The sequence below is a fragment of the Notolepis coatsorum genome (assembly GCF_963971535.1).
Source record: "Notolepis coatsorum genome assembly, chromosome: 15".
NCBI lineage: Eukaryota > Metazoa > Chordata > Actinopteri > Aulopiformes > Paralepididae > Notolepis > Notolepis coatsorum.
Genome location: NC_140179.1, coordinates 57,119,214 through 57,137,545, shown reverse-complemented (window position 1 = coordinate 57,137,545; position 18,332 = coordinate 57,119,214). Strand labels below are relative to the sequence as shown.

General features: G+C 42.6%; 1 protein-coding gene across 1 annotated transcript in view; it reads left to right on the top strand.

The window, feature by feature from the left end:
• ttyh2 (tweety family member 2) overlaps window positions 1-18,332 on the top strand; it is a 260,383-nt gene that overhangs the window by 87,571 nt on the left and 154,480 nt on the right.

The window sequence follows — 18,332 nt, the reverse complement described above, 5'->3', positions numbered from 1 at the left end:
CCAGCCCCAAGCACACCGTACTTGGTATTCCCAGGCGGTCTCCCAACCAAGTACTAACCAGGACCAACCTGCGTAGCGGCCTAGATCTGACGAGATCGGGCGTGTACAGGTTGGCATGGCCGTAAGCCATTACGACAGTGCAGAGTACAAAATGTACCCAATCAGGGTCTCCATAGCGCTTAACCCTGTGACACCCGGACCGACCTGGCATTTTTCCCCCTGAAAAAAACCCAAGTCCCTCAGGGTACCAGAACAGCAGATCTGCATCCCCGGCGGACAACGGGTTTAACTGATCCGGACCAGCGTGACCAGAACCAGTCCCGTGCCCTAACCACGCCGACATGCCTACTCCAGGAGAAGGGGCAGATATGCGTGTTGATCTTAAACATGAAAAGAAGGCGCCACCCAGACGTTCGGTGCGAACCGCGCCCGGTGGCCCACCCCCAGGGCGTGAGACCCCTCTACATATGTTCAGATCCATTCCGTCATCATCCCCCAGATATGAACGAGAATCCGTCGACAACCAACACAGGTCGTCGGAAGAGGAAAAAACCTCCATCCCAGCAGTGGCGTCGCGTGGGTAAAATAACAGGGGAAGCCAAAAAAAATGCGTGGGAGCAAATACGAGACACATATTCGGTTGCAAAAAGGTGTCCCACGGTCTCCTCTATGGCCGTGAATATTTTCACGCGGATCGGAATCACGGCGCGCCCATGGGACACTTTTCCGTTTCGGCGAGTTTATTCGACGCTTTCTGTTTTCCTTTTCTAAGCATTTTCGGGGCTACATGTGAATGAGTAAAAGTTGTGGGACGCCCAGATGTTTCCACGATAGAAAGCTCGCGTGGATCCCATAATAGGCTCACTTAATACAGCGTTTTTAAAATCACGCAACATTTTCAGGGTCGCGAGCCGACCTTTTCCCCTCGTTTTCGATGATGGAAGTGATTTAGGAAAAGCTTCGGCACGCCGAGAGGTCCCCGTGGATTTAATCTCGCGAGGATCGGGGCAATATTCGGCCCGTGGGAACAGTTACGGGTTAATACAATGTTCAGAGTGCAGAGGGGAAAATATGCTGAGTGTTTTCCTCTCAGCCCCGTTTTAAACTTTTAGGATGTGGCAGTCAGCTCGAATCTGATTGGCCAGGATCGGATTTGGACTCTATAATGCTGGAAGCCTGGAGAAAGAGACCTACCCCCTGCCTCTCTCCTATACTAGCTCCAGTGAGCACAGTGAGTCTGACAGTGTGTTAGAGGGAGTGAGAAGGAGAAAAGGGAGACATTAAAAAAAATTAAAAAAATTATAACACAGATGCACATATGAAAAAGAATGTAAACTATATTAAAAAAAAATTATATATATATATATATATTTTTTTTCATATTTCATATTTCATATTAATTCATATTTTAATATTAGGGAGGCATGGCTTCCGTTGGCTTCCATAAGGATTCGCCACTGCATCCCAGTTGCTTTATAAAAACGCTGTTTTAACCTCAAGCAACCAAGGCGTGCCTGTCATTAGCCTGATCTTCAACAGAACACCCCGAGCTAGCACTATGCGTGCGTCGGGACACAACCACATCAATGAACAGGCTATTTAGACCTGTCATTGAATCCCCAAGGCGCCCAGGGGAACGACAAGAGGGGTGTGATGCTTCCTAACTCCAACTCTTTTTAATAGAAAAGAAGGAAGCACCAACAGCATGTATCCCAGTCTACACAGCCGGGGGTACATTTTCTTTTACATTTTTACATCCCACCACCCTCCCATAGAGAGGAGACGGAAATCCCCAGAGAGACTTCCCACGCGAGCTGTACAGATTGAAAAGAATATATTGCAACCTGAGGAGGCTCCCTCACATGGAAGGAGAGTCCTAACTCACAGAAGGCCCGAATAGGAGCTTCGTGAGGAGGAGCCCTGACCACTCCCCGAAACAGATCCATCATATGGACCCGAACAGCTCACGGAAGTCCTACCAACAGAGACGCGCACAGTGACGTACTCTATGGCGGGGGAATTTCTGCGGTGAACACGCCCAATATTCCAGGGCGTGGGACCAGGAAACTCCCCCCCCCCCCTCTTACCCTGTAACGTGCCGAACAGCAACGTGACTGGAACCTTGAAGGACAGGAGGTTTTAACCCCTGCCCATCAAAGAAGGGGAGAAAAGGATTACCAGTTCACCCCTTTACGACCCCACACCCATGATACGATGTAATGACAAAAAAGAGTATGACACAGTCATATTCTGCTACATGAAGTGTCTTTTTAACAGCTTCACACAGCTCATGTGCTAACCTGCTATCTGATTTTTACTAAGGAAAAAACACAGAATAGAGAGGGCCCCCTTAAGAGCCCCGGTACCAGACTTACACATGTGCTTCTGTGGCCAACCCAACCCAGTTGTAGGTCACACGACACACACAACCCATTATCACCTACAAAAAATGGCAAAAACACTCTACAGAGGAACGCCGTTTTTCATAATGAGAGAATACATAATTCTCGATTAGTATCGGCCACAGGCCTTGCTAAGCACACACGAAAAGTGACCAAACAATCTTTTCTTCAAATATAGTTTCTCAAGTGGTTAGCACAACCCCAACAACTAAGCTAAGGGTTACATTGTATCCCTACCACACAGTGACACAATATATTGTAACAACATGTCTGAGAGGAGGGTGAAGAAGTCCCCAGGGAACCGGGGGGAAAACACCCCTCCTACTTTACCCTTAATACGGCCAGTTAAACAGGTAAACCTGTTAATATGTGAACACACTGTTCATTGTCATTACAGGCTGAGAAAAGAATTCATTCTTTACTCATATGTCACTAAGCATAGCTTTATAGGTTAGTTTAACCCCCTTAGTTGTGAGTACACGGTACATGAACACACGATGTTTCTCAACACAACGAACCAGATCATTTTCACATCTGTAACAAACAACCCGATTTGCATGGAGACCAGTGACAAGACAATTCACACATAACTCGCGTCGTATCTAAATGTAGTGCAGCAACACTCGTTTTGGAAAACATCGTTATTTACAAAACATTTAGAAGGGAAAGAAAGAAGAAGTGTTCAAGGTCTGGTCAAGACCCTTCCTACCGTGAGCGCAGATCAAGCGAAACTGCAGTCTCTAACAAGGCACCGATAGTAAACACAGCCTTCCTGTGTTGTCGACACGGGCAGCGTCGCCGCTCCATCCCGCCGCTACGGTTCCCCTTGTTGACGCAGTCCTCGCCGGCCGGCCTCAGGGTAGGTTCGACTCATGTTTATAGTCTCAGAACGTTCAACAGTGTAGCATTAAGCTAACGGCCGCCCTCGGCCGATAGCAGCAAGCTAACGTTACCTAGCCTAGTGACACAACAAGCTAGCGCCTGCAGCTAACAGCTGACTGGCTAACAGGTAGGCCACAACTAGCACGCAAGCTAAGCAGCTATCACCTGAACTTGTACACAACGATATAACAAGCCACACTCAGACAGGCCGCCGTTCTGAAACCCTCCTCACCTTTTAAGAGAGAAGAGAAACGAGATGTTAACACAGTTTTACAACGGTGATTTTACCATACATCCGGCGGAGCCAGCACAAGTCCCATCTGGGCTGTAGCCGACTTGAGCATGGATTTTCCGATAACGATCATCCATGCCCACATTTCCTCGTTTAGGGTATACTCTCATTTGCATATGAAAGACGGGGCCTATACGGTGACAGAGAAGTACCCACGCGTCCAGAGATCCTGGGATCACCAGTTCTACTGGTCGTGGCCCACTAGTTGCTATAATGGGCTTCAAACCAAGATCCTCCGCCGTCGCCTAAAAAAGGCTGAACAAAGGACCCTAATCTGGGGACGGTTTTTGTAAACATTGTCAGCTAGCCCCCATAGCACTAACAGACAAGTGGTGCTCGCAAGCAAACATTACTCACCAAACCTGGAACCCACCGCTTCTCACAACAGCGGTGCGTCCTACAGTCCAGTTGTGTCGCTGGAGGGTTTTACCCCATCCAGCCGCAGCAAGGAGGACTGCAGTTGGGAGGCATGTAGCGGCGTGAACTCCCAATACGAAAAAACCAGCCGAGGTGTAGAATGATCATCATCTTCCAGACACTCCAGTACGAAGACAATATCGCCGTATTTTCTCGAATATAGTGAGAGAGAAAAATAATGATATGATGTCAACGTATCTCTTGTTTTCCAACTTTCTCCTACTAACAACATCGTCAAGTGGGGATCTACCGAAGGCACTTCCTTGTGGTGAAAGCGAAGAAGGAGGCGAGTATGTGGCCCCACCCCTGCTTATGTAGGTAAGCTGATAGGGGTGTGGTCAGACGAATATTGGGATATAAAGGTACATTGTGGTCTTTATTCAGTGCGCGTGCACGTGCGAGGTACAGTGCAGTAGTGATGCCGAGCGGAGCCATTATGATACAGAACTGAACGATACCCATCCCTACTGACAAAGCACAATACCTGTTGGTTTTTAGTTCACTCATTGTTCAGGGAAACACATTGTTGATGGATTGTGAATTTTGTGATTGACTCAAATTATATTTATTTGGAAAAATAAATATAGTCACTTTATTTGAAGAGTCAAAACTGTTCTCTTGGCTTTGTTTTGTTCATAGTAGTAACGCTCATGTCATGATAAATCTAGTTATGTCAAAACTACAGGAATATACATGAAAAATATAAATATATATATGTGTCACGTACCAGCGCTTGCGACCACAACTCGGCCCGCCCCTTTTTCGTCTACACGTGAAAACATTTTTTTTTTTTTTTTTTGTCTTTTTTTTTTATATATTATTATAAATTGAATGTATAAGCACATATATACTATAAAAACGAACAGTTAGAATATTTAAAAATAGTAACAACCTTTGTTTAAAAGTAGGCTGTTCACGACATGATTTCAGTGGAACGGGGGGCGTAATAACAATTTGCATTTGAATCGAATCTAAACCTTGGGGGGGTAGCCAGCCCGCAGCGCAACGCCCCCCACAAGACCTATACATACACCTGTTGGCATCTGGTGACACTTTTAATGTGTCTTGCGTTGAGATTGAGAGATGGATGCAAAGACGATCGCTGCTGAACTCAACAAGATATCTGCTGCGGGGAGAGCCATCGATGGATCGCATTTAATGAGTGGGTACTTAACGGACTATTTTCACCCAGGTGTCCCCGAACCACCGCCCAAACCGGACTCTTCAGATGAAGAAGAAGATTCGGATGACGAAGTAGTGCCTGATATCGATCCGATACCGCAGCGCGCTGATGATTTTGAAGAGGAAGATGAGCGCGCGGATCAATCAGATTTAGAGGATGATTCTATTCACAGCGGGACCGTCACACCGGGCTATTCAACGGAATTAACGACGAGACATGTCGCAGATATGATGTCTGTTGTAACCGTAGACAGTGACACCAATGAAGAATTGAAAAAAATAAGAACGTTTGATTGCAAATGCTATAAAGAGCGGAAAGAGAATTCCGAACGGCAGGCGTTGTCGTGTACAACAAAACTGTCGGAAGAATTGATATACAATAGCAGACTGGACATGGCCTCATTGACGCCGAAAGAGAGGGACATGTGTCTGCTCTCGGCTATACAAACAGGCATCAATGATTCTGAAGTCACACAGAGCACAAAGAGAGTAAACACCATTCGCAAAGCTTCACGGACAGTGTACAGATTCCATAACGTCGTGGTCTGCCGGGCAACATTCTGCTTTCTCCATGGGTAAGTGTGCCATTATTATTCTGTGTGCATGTGTAACTATGACCGGTTAGTACAGGCTAGTATACATTCTGGAACATTCTGAATTGTGTTGTCATAGTAGTGATGTCATAGCAGACCCTTGATTGATTAAGTTTATTAACAGATTGCAGAATGGGTACAGTACAGTACAGCTCAATACATACAATTGTTAAGAGGATGCAGACCTGAGAAAGACTTTCGTCTTGTTTCCATCAGGGTCCCCCATTTTCAATTCATCATATGACACACATGACATACAGATAGACAGTACTGCTACATCTATACATTTATGACATACCAGATTTTCAAATACAGTACTGTTTGTGATACTAAAAAATATACATTTGACATAGAAACATGTGCATTGGGGAGGTTGGGTAGGTGGGGTGGGGCTGTACATTGGAGGTGGGGGGGGGGGGGGGGGGGTAGGGGGGGACACACTGTACATTGGAATACTCACATACATTTGACATAGAAACTGTACATTGGAGGAGGTTGGGTAGGGGCTGTACATTGGAATACTGACATTTGTAGGGGCCAGTTTTGAATTGCAGTCTCCCGTAGGTGTTCTTTGAGAACTATAGAGAACTACAGTACTATACAATAATATTCTATATAGTGCAAAGCACGTGACTGTATTGAAGACATTATCATTGGCTCTAGCTAGCAGGGACTGTGTGTATGTGTGTATAATAATTATTTCACATTTTTTTTTGTTTAGGATAAGCTGTGGACTTCTCAAAGCTATTATCAAGCACTACAAGACAAATGGAATGACACCACGTGATAGGAAAAAACAACCGAGAACTCACAAAAAGTTTCTCTGTAAAGACGACTGTCAACGTGTGGTGGATTTTCTCACCAATTATGCAGAGGTCCATTCTATTGTCTTGCCTGGTAGACATCCTGGCCACAGAGACTACACTGCCAAGTTACTTCCAAGCAATCTGACAAAAGCGGCACTCTGGCGTCAATACAAACCTGCTGGGGAGGAAGCAGGTATGTGTGTTTGTTATTTATTAATTTATTTCATGACATGAGGTACAGCCGCCTGGACTGCAACATTCCATAATGTTGATAATTTTCTACTGTTCTATAATAAGCATGATCTGTTCAACTGTGAAATGCAATGTTGAAGGAGCCAAGCTGCTTTCATCAAATATCCTTCTCACAATACAATATCTCCAATGTACTTATTGACATCACTTAAGTTCAAGCCCCCCTCCATAAACCACTTGTGTTTACACATCAATTGTGTAAATTTGCAGCATAGACCAGTCCTCCTGAGTAGCCATCCTCTGGCATTGTGTATATGTAATGTGTACTATTACCAAGACAAAGACATTAACGATCTAACATTCCATAAACCACTTGTGTTTACACATCAATTGTGTAAATTTGCAGCATAGACCAGTCCTCCTGAGTAGCCATCCTCTGGCATTGTGTATATGTAATGTGTACTATTACCAAGACAAAGACATTAACGATCTAACATTCCATAAACCACTTGTGTTTACACATCAATTGTGTAAATTTGCAGCATAGACCAGTCCTCCTGAGTAGCCATCCTCTGGCATTGTGTATATGTAATGTGTACTATTACCAAGACAAAGACATTAACGATCTAACATTCCATAAACCACTTGTGTTTACACATCAATTGTGTAAATTTGCAGCATAGACCAGTTCTCCTGAGTAGCCATCCTCTGGCATTGTGTATATGTAATGTGTACTATTACTATTTTATTCTAGGACATCGCGTTGTTGGTCAGGGGAGCTTTCTTCAGCTGTGGAAAACCCTTCTGCCCCAGATAACAATCATCAAACCGAGGACAGATTTGTGTTGGGAATGCTACAAAAACAACTACCAGTTGAGTCAAGCGGCTGGCAAGCCGGATAAATTGCAGACAGAAAAATTGCAGGTGCAATTACAACATCTGGCCCGTGTTAAGAGAGAGCGCAAGCTGTTGCAGGCTATGACTGCTTCCACCCAAAAGACCTGTGCGGAATTGCAGCTGAGTCTAGGCCCTGCCACACCGGCAAGCAAAGACATCACAATGCACTACAGCTTTGATTATGCACAGCAGGTGAGAATCCGATCCTATTACAATGTAGCTTTTTGTTGTTAACTTACTTGACAAAAATCGTTTGTTTGCTGTATTACAGCATTACATCATGTTGTGTAATATTTAAAATGACAATCACCATCACAATCACTACAGCACTACTGTACTACTACACTACAACATTATTTCAATGTATCATTTTTCTTCCGCCAGGTACACTACCCCTCTCACCCAGTGGCGGCCGCTGCCGCTGGTGCCTTGTGGGTCGCAGTTCACGTTAATAGGTCGAGTTGAAAATGTAATGCTCTGAGATGCTCTGGAGCAATCTCTCTCTGTCTCTCGGATCAATCAAATCAAATAATTAACACATGTATGTTGTCATTTTAAACAACTCACCATTCATTCATTATGCATCAGCAGCAGCTAAATAAATGTTATAGTTCACAACACAGCAGCGCGTTTTGAATCGCCAGCCTATTATCGTCTCAGCAAGCAGTCAATACTTTTTTCCGTAGCCGCATTTCGCGGAGACAGCTGTGTATAGCGAGAGAGAGAGAGAGAGCGAGAGAGAGAGAGAGAGTTACGTATCATGTATTAAACTAGAGTTAAGATCGCTAATCTACCTTGTTGTTGGCTTGTTGATAAAGTATATCCACTCTATGGCATTGTCCATCCAGCCTGTGTTGATGTCCATCCATTGTGCGCATCCATATAGCTTGTGAGTGAAGAGCTGTGTCTTTGTCCATTTCCGCCTCGAACAGCCTGCAAACTACCTGGCGTTCTATCGCCATGCTCTAAGACAAACTCTAACCATAACCAACTTTGAAAGAGTGCCTAAGCTTAACAGTCTAAAGAACTTGCAGTCACGGTACGCTCGTCTAAGACAAACAGCTGCCTGCATCATTCTCACAACAACACTATCTCCACCGATCACCAACCTAGGAATAATAACCTAGAAATTGGATTCGGCCAATGATTTGTCCGTCTTTCAAACGGTGTTGATTTGATGGATTTAACAGAATTATCCAATTCCATGGTGGTAGCTTTAGCTAACTATAAATCGAAATGAAAATACTCAGTCCTTGAATAAACCTGGCGCATTCTCTCTCTAAGCAAGAACCCGAGAAATGCGGCTATGGAAAAAAACTGGCATCGCGTCGGCCAATCAGAGCGTCTCCACGAAAATGCGGCTATGGAAATTCTTCACGGAAGTTCACGCTGCTGGGCTAGACCGCTTCAAATTGCGCTCGGATTCCAACATAATAGTCATATTTCAACGCACAACGCCGTATGCACTGATTGGCTGTGACGGAGACAGCGATCAAACTGTGACGCGCACTCAGAGCGCGATCGCTTCTAGCCCTCGGGCGAGAAATACGAAAAAATAAAAAAAACGTCACTTCCTGCTCAAGAAAACGATGTTTTTTTAATTTAGATAATAACGTTATATTGTGCATTGGAAATACAAACATACTTAAAATGAGTAAATAGTATTCATTTTAAACATGTTTATATTATTTATAGGGCTATAAAACACAAAAACGAAAAAGTGTTATTGTCTTCTTCTCTGATTTAACAGCAGCTGGCCAGCAGGTGGGTCGGCGCCCTTGCGCCCACTAGTGGCGAGCCGCCACTGCTCTCACCCTCTTCAAGTTGGGCCGATGTATTTTGCAACACCGCGCAAGTGTGGCCTGTTTGGCGTACATTGCGAAGGGCTGACAAAGCAGGTGAATTACCTTATTGACGAAGGGATGGCCACGAGTAAGGGTAAGAGACTCCAAGATACCAACATCTTCCCAGCCATAGCAGAGCTCTTGGTCACTTTATCTGTCTGTAAACTGTCCTTTCATTGTGTCCTTTAATATTTCCCATTACAGGTAGCAATGCTGTGATCAGCTATCTGCATCATTACTTCAACAATTACGGCGTTGGAGAAACGAAAGTCGACCTGCACTGCGACAATTGCTCGGGCCAAAACAAGAACAACTACGTCTTGTGGTATTGTGCCTGGCGTACACTCCACCGACAGCACCTGCAGCTTGGTCTCCACTTCCTAATTACAGGCCACACTAAGTTTGGTCCCGACTGGTGCTTTGGTTTGATAAAGCAGGTATACAGGAAAACTGCAGTCGATACCCTGGCAGGCATCGCCGACATCGTGAGGAAAAGCTCTGAGGTAACCTAGTAAGGTTTAGTCGATAAACCAATGTACAGTTCCCCCCCCCCACAATGTACAGTTTCTGCATCAAATACTCTCTTCTTCTTTTTTAACTCTTTTTGTATCACAAACCGTACTGTATTTGTAAATCACACACACACACACACACACACACACACACAGATGGACCCTGCATCCATACACTCTGTAGACATTGACTTTTATTTTATCTTCCTAAAATTGTTTATTCTATTAGTCCTATACTGTCCAGATAGATGGACCATAGAAATGGACTATTTTATTGTATCTTCCTAATAATAATTATTGTTTATTAATTGTGCACTGTTGACAGCACTGTAAATCACACACACACACACACACACACACACACACACACACACACACACACACACACACACACACACACACACACACACACACACACACAGATGGACCCTGCATCCATACACTCTGTAGACATTGACTTTTATTTTATCTTCCTAAAATTGTTTATTCTATTAGTCCTATACTGTCCAGATAGATGGACCATAGAAATGGACTATTTTATTGTATCTTCCTAATAATAATTATTGTTTATTAATTGTGCACTGTTGACAGCACTGTAAATCACACACACACACACACACACACACACACACACACACACACACACACACACACACACACACACACACACACACACACACACACACACACACACACACACACACACACAGATGGACCCTGCATCCATACACTCTGTAGACATTGACTTTTATTTTATCTTCCTAAAATTGTTTATTCTATTAGTCCTATACTGTCCAGATAGATGGACCATAGAAATGGACTATTTTATTGTATCTTCCTAATAATAATTATTGTTTATTAATTGTGCACTGTTGACAGCACTGTAAATCACACACACACACACAAAGGAGGGAGGAAGAGAGAGGGACATAGACTGTCTCCACTAGTGTTTCTTCATCAAGATAGAGAGAGAGGAAGAAAGAGAGGGAAGGGATACCACTTATTTTGCTTGATTACAGACAGATTACAGACTTCTGAATGATTGTATTGTACCCATTCTGCAATCTGTTAATAACATTTTCAATCAATCAATCAGGTGAAAGGAGTCAATATCCCCCAACTTGTGGGAAGCGAAGATGGGACAGTGTTTGTCCGAAGCTACGACTGGCAGCAACATTTGGGTGGCTTCTTCAAAAGGTTCCCACAGATAAAGAAATACCAGCACTTCAGGTAATTGTCTATATTTTATTGTATATTGTATATATATTTTATCATAATAAAATAAGTAGAAGAAAGCAGGAAGCCGGACCAGCACACTCAGGTTTTCGCAGCCGAATACAGACATGTTTCGGAACAGGTGTTCCTTCTTCAGTGTATTATTATTATTATTATTATTATTATTATTATTATTATTATTATTATTATTATTATTATTATTATTATTATTATTATTATTATTATTATTATTATTATTATTATTATTATTATTATTATTATTTAATTTTTTTTTTACGAATGAGGAAATGTTTTCCTCCTGTTTTTTCTGTTCTTATCTTAGAGAATTTTGGTTTGCAAATATTGCAATAGGCTAATTTACTTAGCCCTATTAGCTATGATGAAGAAGGTTTATTTTGTTTCTGGTAATCAATGTACGAAATGTGTTGACATGGATGCTTGACTCACAGTGTCCTGGGACCAGTGTTTTCTTTACGAAATAGACAATATTTTAAATGTGTTCTTTATTCTATTACAGCTTCGATGCCAGCAGACCTGGCATGGTGACGGCGAAATTACACCGTGATGATGCTGAACCATTCGAGTTTCAACTGCTGAAAGACCCAAAACGCTACCCGACCATCTCCAATTTTCCAGTGATACCCCCACCCGGTCTTGACAATGACAGGCAGAATTATCTTTTTAAGGAGATAAGACAATACTGTTCTGATGCGGGAAAAGACATCACATGCCTGCGACCAACGTCTACAGCACCTCAGAACAAGACTGTACGATGTTAGATACCCTCAAGACCAACGTCTACAGCACCTCAGAACAAGACTGTACGATGTTAGAAGACCCAACACACACAAAGATACAGATAAGTGCTGAGATCACACACACACACACACACACACACACAGATGGACCCTGCATCCATACACTGTAGACATTGACTTTTATTTTATCTTCCTAAAATTGTTTATTTTTTATTGTGATGTTACCTACTAAGATAAGATGATCCTTTATTAATCCCCTTGGGGAAATTCTGGTGTCAAAGCAGCATGGGGGGGGGGGGGGGGTACATAGAAATTGACTATTTTATTGTATCTTCCTAATAATAATTATTGTTTATTAATTGTGCACTGTTGAGCTATATAACGCTGTCTGTATAATGACAATAAAGACTCTAGAAATATTCTATTCTATTTAATTTTATTAAAGCACTTTGGTTTGTGCTTAAGCTCCTGTCTGTACAAGCTGGCAGAAGACGAGCCAAATTAACTTCAATTAATATCTGAAACTACTAACCTTCATACCATCTTTTACTAGTATCCATCTTACTACTACTACCTACTATGCTAATAATGTCTATACTACTATGCATTGAAAACGTTATTAACAGATTGCAGAATGGGCTCAATACAAACAAGAGAATGAAGATCGGGTCCTGAGGAGAGATAACTGCCATGGCAGCACTTAATTATGTTAATGCTATTCAGGTGAGGGGCGTTGCTGGAGGGGGTTTGTTGACGCCCAGTTGAAACTGTCTGAAGTGTGAAAAGTTGCCTTCCTTTGAGACACCTTTTCACCTCTTAGGCAATCTAGAACACAGCCAGTTTTAGAAGTTATAATTGGGCACATCGTGTTCAAAACATTCTCAGATGTCAACATATGACACATCATTTGAAAGCTTAGATTCTGTACTTTAGCAATCTGGAATAATCTGAAAAATGAAAATGTAGAGATCTGGCATAAAGCGCTGTGAGGTGACACCTTCCACTTTTCCCATTTTGACTCAAATTTCTCCTCTTGCAGCCTCAGCATATGCGTGATTCTCTCCATTTCCTGTATCCCCTCTGTATCCCCATTTCCTGTCCATTGTTCATTCGTCTGTGCTTCTACCCTGTACCACAGCTTAGTCAGTGCTTTCTTGGCTGCTACTAATAATATCTTAATCAAATATTTGTCTTCTCCCTGAATGTCTTTCTGTGACAAGTTCCCTAGGTATAGTACTAGACCTGTCTGGGGTATTTCATATCCTACTATTTCATTTATTATCTCTCCTATCTCTTCCCAATAGTTTCTTATTTTCTGACATCCCCAGAATATGTGTGTGTGGTTTGCTACTTCTTGTCCACATTTTCTCCAGCATGGTTTCTGTGCTGGTGTGTAATTGCCCTGTATTTCTGGTGTTATAAAGAATCTAATTATGTTTTTCCACCCAAACTCCCTCCATATCCTTGATCCTGTGGTTGATTGTTGTATCTTACATGTGTTATACCATTCCTCCTCTGTTATCTCTATTTCTAACTCTGTAGCGGCCTCTGCCTGGGTCCGCTTCTAGTGGCAGTCGGGGAGGTATTCCGTACGCGCTTTATCCAAAAATAGTCTCCACACTTTGAGTTCCGTTGTCAGATACCACAGATATCCGATTTATTTAGAAAAAGTATTTTTACATTGGAGAGGGGACCAAAGCGATCCAATACTATCCCAAAACGTGGTTCTAAGCGGTTCTAAGCGTGGTTCAATTCAAAGCGATGTTCTAAGCGGTCAGAAAACTGTATGCTCTTTCCCCGTTCTACACCCACCAGCTGATTCCCATTACTCATTTATGTCCTCAGCTGCGCCGTGGCTGATCCGCCTGACAGGTGAACCACCCACAGTACCACTGAATTCATTCAATTGGCTAAACAAATAAATCATAACATTCCCATAAATCATATCCTTCTATTGGAAATAATAATAATAATAATAATAATAATAATAATAATAATAATAATAATAATAATAATAATAATAATAATAATAATTAATAATAATAATAATAATAATAATAATAATAATAATAATAATAATAATAATAATAATCAAAACACTCATATGGCCTTTACAAACTCTTTCTCCCACTTTTCTTTTACACACAAGGTTGTAATTCCCTTACTGTCCATTATTGCCTGATATAGTGCTGATATAACCCTCCCCTTCCTTCCTTCATATGATTTTACCATTATCCTAATTACTGTCGGGTCTGCAACCTTTGAAAACCCGATCGGTAATAAGATTTAAAAAAGAAGTAAAGAATGAAACACTTTTGAGGTAGTTTTATTATATAAAAATGAATGAACAAGGTATAAAAGTGAATAAGATATAAAAGGTGTAATAAACAAAAATACTAGTTCGGCCAAAGCGTGTGTTCCTAATGAAAAAAGAAGTCCTCTCGTTCCCTTCCTCCGTTTACCTTATCACCCCTCTCCACGGCACATCATATAATTGGTGTGTGTGCGTGCGTGTGTGTTGGTGTGTGGGTGCTGGTGTGTGTGTGTGTGCTGGTGTGTGTGTGCTGGTGTGTGTGTGTGCTAGAGTGTGTGTGTGTGTTGGTGTGTGCTGGTGTGTGTGTGTGTGTGTGTGCTGGTGTGTGTGTGCTGGTAGAGTGTGTGTGTGTGTGTGTGTGTTGGTGTGTGTGTGTTCTGAAAGGGAGGGAAAAAGATTTATTGGTATGTGTCTTATCGTTGGTACTTAAACTCTACCTGGCCCCGTCTTCTAATCGCGGGGTAATCCTAGTCAAGTCATAATTTAGTTACTTGTGGCATTTCGTGTCAAATTAATTGAGTTAAAGCTATATGCTCCAACGTTGTGTCTTGGGGGAATGAATGTGTCTTTGTATTAGGTTTTGCATCGTGTGTGTGTGAGTTTTTATGGTCACTGATTAGGATCTTTGAGTGCTCTGATGTGCCAGAGAGAGAGAATGCCAAGGGAACTAGGATTTTGCATGTATTCTGCTACATGATTATACATGTAGAATGCCTCTGCTATAATTTCCATGATTATACATGTCATATTTCAACATTACCCCATTCTGTTCTTTGTCTCTGTCTTGTTTTATTTCTTTGTTATAGTAATCTCTAATCTGTAAATATCTAAAGTGGTCTCTATTCTCTAGTCCGAATCTTTCTTTGTCACGATCGGGGCTCGAGCCTGCCAGATGAGGATCAATCAGCGCGGCTGCAAGGGATTACCTCATCAAGCGGGTCCTATATCAACTGGCAGATCCTGTCATCCGGTGTCGCAGTGTTAAACTGCCTTCCCAGGTAGGACGTCTCGACCTGAAGCCCTGCTAACCCGCTCTGGTTATTATTCCCTGTTCTAACCTCCCTCTCTTGTGCCCAAGGACTCCATTCCAGCGTACCCGTCTGGACCCCTGGTGCTGGACTACGGAGTTCCTGCTCTCACCCCTGACACAGCCGGTGTCTACGCTCTCCCGCACTACACACGGAGTGCATCTGCTTCAAGACCATCCTCCCGCACTGCACAAGGAGTGCACCTGTGCTACCCCCAAGAACATTCATCCCCGTCTGTTGAACATTCCTGCATGTGATTCTTGTCTGCTTGGGGGAAACAATTAAAACACCCTAAACCACTCCATTCTCTCTCCTCCTGTGTTCGCTATTGGGCTCCGCAAGAACCCCTATCCTCACATTCTTTCCATTTTTGTAGAGTCTGCATCTCCCCTCCTTCTATCATTGTACATATTGCTGTTATCCCCCCCGTTCCCATCTTTTGAACCCATGGTCATCTATCCCTGGTTTGAATTTGTTGTCGTGTGTTATCCATCTCAGTATCTTGGATTCTTTTTCTAGCTTGTATTTCTTTACTATTGTGTTCCTATGCTTATAGTGAATTTGGTAATTGGGTCCAGTAGTTGTTCCTGTCTTCTGAAAAGCTCCCTACTGTAACTCCTATTAGTGCCTGCACTTCGAATCCCTCTCTTTTGGTTTCTATATCTTTCCATTTGGCTTCATAATTCACATTGCACCAGCATGCTACTGTCCTAAGCTGTGCTGCATAGTAATAGCCTTCTAAACTGGGTACTGCCATTCCTCCTTTCTCCTTTGGTAGTTGTAGAGTCACATATCTGATCCTTGGTTCACCCCCCCCCACCCCCCAATGAATCTTGATATCTGTCTATCCCATTCCCTGAATTGTTTTTGTGGTATTAATATAGGTAAAGACTGAAATAGGTATAATAACCTTGGTAATATGTTCATCTTAATGATTTCGATCCTTGAGCTGAAAAATAGGGGCATTACTGTCCATCTTTCTAGGTCTCTCTTGATTTTCTGATTCATCTGTGTATATTTTGCCTCGTATAGCCCCTCCACCCCTCTTGTAATGTTCACCCCTAAGTACTTGATCCTGTCCATGTCCCATTTAATTTTGTATTTTTCTTTAATCTCTATCGTTGGCGTGTAGTTCAGTGCTAAAGTCTGTGTCTTCGTCATGTTGAGTCTATACCCTGAGTAATATCCATATTCTGTCAGTAAATCCATCAGTGTCGGAAAGCTTATGTCTGGTTGCCTCATATATACTATCACTTTACCATCTTCTCATTGTATAAGTCCTTTTCATGTTTACCTTTACTTGTATTGTGTGTGTCACATGTATACCAGTCTAATGTGTATTGTACTTATCCTTCCTTGGATCACCGTGTCCCCTCTCGTCTCCTCTCTGTTCCCCTTCTCTGTGTCTTTTTGTCTTTCTTCTCAGTTGATCCGCTTTGAATCGGTTCAGATCTCCTTCACCTTCCTGTCCTCCTCTCCTCTTCCTCGTCCCTCGACCCTGGTCCATCTTCTCGCCTTCTCCAACCTCTGCATCAGCGTCGGTCTCTCTTCTTCTCCTCCCGGCACCTTCCATATTCTCCGGTTCGCGTGTATCACTTCCGCAACGGATTTAGTTGGATTTCGGTTTCCGGGTTCGCCTGATTGGCCGCGACGGCCACGTGACACGCTGTGGCACGCCCCCGCAGCAGCGGCAAGGCGCCGGTACACGCTGCTGTGTTTCACTGCCGCTTTCCCACTTCAACGCCAGAGCAATATTGTCGCGCCATCTTCTGAGTGCAGACGCGCTGCTGTTTATGAGAGAGCGTAGATTTCAGTGTGTATCATTTAATCATTTATCATTTAACATTTGAAAGGCATACATTGTTGTCATACAGAAGTACAGAATACTTTTATCCAAAATGCTTCTTACTGTTACTGTTAGAGACTGTGCTAGACAAGATAAGTATGAAATAAAATAGTATAGAGACATATGTACAATGTTCGATGCAGAATAGAAGTAACTGAGTTACCATACAATATACAATATACTATGCAATGTAGCAATATACAATACGCTATAGTGCAACGCAGCAATGGGATGAGGTACAATTTACAGTAAGGTGTACGAGTTGCAGTGCAAATGCTTCTTACTGGCGCGCTCCAGAGACTGTTACCATACAATATACAATATACACGTTCAGCCGAACGCACAATTGGAGGGGGGCTTCCCACCCTCCAGAACATTTATAACAAGCGGTGCAGGGGGAAGGCTAAGAGAATCATCAAGGACTCCAGCCACCCGAACAACTGCCTCTTTGAACTGCTGCGGGCAGGCAAGCGATACCGGAGTCTTAAGGCGAGCACAGAAAGACTCAGAAGAAGCTTCTATCCCCAGGCCATCAGGCTGCTCAACGAACAATAAACACTATGCAACAACCATCAAATGCACACAGCACACACACCCACACACACACACTCACTTAAACAAACAACACACTGCAGCACCCACTCTCCACACTTTAGATCACCTAAACACACTTTACACTTTATATTTATTGGTAAAGGATTTGCACTACAACTGGTACACCTTACTGTAAATTGTACCTAAATTGTACCTCATCCCATTTCTGCTCTGCACTATATAGTATTGTATATTAGTACATTGCATAGTATATTGTATATTGTATGGTAACTCAGTTACTTCTATTCTGCATCGAACATTGTACATATGTCTATACTGAACACTGTGACCTCTATTTTTACTTCTATTTTACATGCTATACTATTTTATTTCATACTTATCTTGTCTAGCACAGTCTCTGGAGCGTAACAGTAAGAAGCATTTTGTATAAAAGTATTCTGTACTTCTGTATGACAACTATTAAAGAAACTTGAAACTTGAACTTGAAACTATGCAATGTACTAATATACAATACGCTATAGTGCAAAGCAGACGCGGGATGAGGTACAATTTACAGTAAGGTGTACGAGTTGCAGT